The sequence below is a fragment of the Scyliorhinus torazame genome, chromosome 14 (genome assembly GCF_047496885.1).
Source record: "Scyliorhinus torazame isolate Kashiwa2021f chromosome 14, sScyTor2.1, whole genome shotgun sequence".
NCBI classification, from domain to species: Eukaryota; Metazoa; Chordata; class Chondrichthyes; order Carcharhiniformes; family Scyliorhinidae; genus Scyliorhinus; species Scyliorhinus torazame.
This window is the reverse complement of record NC_092720.1, coordinates 165,426,871-165,429,429: the sequence shown is the minus strand read 5'-3', so window position 1 is coordinate 165,429,429 and position 2,559 is coordinate 165,426,871.

The following is a 2,559-nucleotide window of genomic DNA, read 5'->3' as shown; positions in this document are numbered from 1 at the left end:
CCGTGCATTCCTGTGTCTCTTCTGTTGGATTCTACACAAGCAGCTCAGCACAAAGCACTGAATAAACAGGTCAATGAGCTGGGTCTTCTCACACAGCATAAGGGGCATTTCCACACCTGGGGTGGAATTCTCTGATAATGGCCCCACGCCAGCGAGAAAACGGACGCGAATCACTCTGGACTTTCGTGGCCTTTCTCCGGTGCCTCGACAACAGTGTCAAGGCATTCCACTCCATGCATACAGTAAACACCATTGGCATATCATTAGCGTGCCTGACCAGGTATTCTCCAGGGCCTTTGCGATTCTCCACCTACACCGGGGCGAATGCCCGACGGTAAGGTTCACTTGTGCTTTTTAAAATCGAGGAAAAAGCACCGTGGCTGATGCGGGAGAGAGAGGAGGTAGGACACGGAGAGGCACGACCATAGGCTGCTGGGCTGGACACTGGCCGGGCTTGCTGGCGGGGGGCCCCAGCCAGAGAGGGGGAGTCGGGGGGGGGGGGTGGATGTGCTGTGCAACCTGGATGAACCCCCATGAGACTGGAATGACCAGGAATGGTGTCATTGCCACGGCCTGCAAGGCAGCTATCCCGCTAACTACCCACCTTGGCCTTGGTTCTGCATTGTGACACCTTCCGTATGGGTGTTCTCAGCCCATCACCCCTACCCCACCCTCCGTCATACCCCTCCAACCTGCCACCACCCACCAGCGGAGTATCACGCAGCCTGCCCAAGGGCAAAACCCATAGTAGCCCCTACACGGGTCGCCGGATGGGGGCCAGAGGCCCTCACAGTGCCAGGGGTGCAGTCAGGGGGGACAAGTGGGGGCAGAGCCACAGTGCCAACTGGGGCCACCGTGTAGTCTGGTGGACCTGGTTGAGCACAGGGGTATGCACCATATTAACATTTTGTTTTTTAAATTTGGAGTACCTAATTCATTTTTTCCAATTTAGCATTGCCAATCCACCTACCCTGCACATTTTTGGGTTGTGGAGGCGAAACCCACACAAACACATGGAGAATTTGCAAATTCCAGAAGGACAGTGACCCAGGGCCAAGGTCAAACTTGGGACCTTGGTGCCGTGAGGCAACAATGCTAACCACTGCGCCACCGTGCTGCCCACACACCGTGCTAATATGTCGACCTTTCACCCCTGCAGACAATGTATATTGGAATATAACCAGCTATGGTGGCCTTCCTCCAAGTTGCTGCAGCTCTGGGGGATGCACTGTGGTTGTACGAACTGGAGCTGCCCGAGGAGGAAGCTGCAACAGCGGAGACTGACTTAAAGGAACAGGAGGCAGCCGCTGAGGATGGAGAGCCGGCCGCCCAACAGGCCAAGGAGGTGCAAAGAAGGCACCGCATGAGGCCTTGCGTGTACTGGCAGCGCCTGTCATTCAAAGACCTGCCAGACCAGGCATGCCGTCGACGACTCCAGCTGAGCAGGGGGACAGTGCAACATATCTGCCTGATCATGGCGCACCTGGCACCGTGCGGGAATGGGGGAGGTCACCCGCTCCCGGTGGCTGTCAAGGTGATGGTCGCCCTGAACCTTTACATCACGGGGTCCTTTCAGATGCCGAGTGGGGACGTGTCCGGGATCAGGTGCACCCGTGCCGTCACAGAGGCCCTACATGCCCAGTTGGCAAAATACATCGATTTCAATCTAGACCGAGCCCACCAGCGTGTCCGAGCAGCAGGGTTCGCTACCATCGCCGAGATGCCCAGGTCCAAGGGGTGATCGACGGGATGCTTGTTCCACTCGATGAACGTGCAGCAGGTGTGTAACCATCAGATGCGCATAATGCACGTCTGTGCCCAAAACCCAGTCAGGCCTCCTTCATCGTAGCATATTCGACAATTTCCAGCCTCTTCGAGGTGCACCCCCAGCTGGGTGGTTGGCTCCTGGGCGACAAGCGTTATCCGCTGTGGTTGTGGCTGCTAAAGCCTATCCGGAGGCCAAAGGCCAATGCTGAGACCTGCTACAATGACGCCCATGCAGCGACCAGAGGCGTGATCGAGCGGTGCTTCGGCCTCTTGAAGATGCGGTTCAGGTGCCTGGATCGCTCTGGAGGAGCCATCCAGTATTGTGCTGGGAGGGTTGCTGAAATCGTGATGGCCTGTTGCGCCCTCACAACATCGTGCAGCAGAGGGGCGATGTTCCGGAGGAGGAGGATGAACGCCAGGCCTCATCCGACAAGGAGGTTGCGGGGGAGGGGAGGATGGCCTGGACAGGGTCCAGGTAGGCACTGGAGACCACATAAGTGTGGGCTCTGATCGCATCCAGGTTCACCGATTAGGCTGGTGTGACCGGCCAGCGGCACGGACACTGCATCCCATCTTCATCCCGGCCACCCCCCAGGCTGCAACCCCCTTGGTGATACATACCTGCCGCATTATAGGGTGCAGACCTTGGGTTGGCACCAATAGTGGGTCTGGTCCAGCGGATGGAGGATGATGACGACCCAGTCTGCGATGAGCTCTGATGCTCCACATCGTCTGACAATGTCTGGCTCCTGCGCACAGTAGTACTTTCCACCACCCACCAGGGTGATCCGT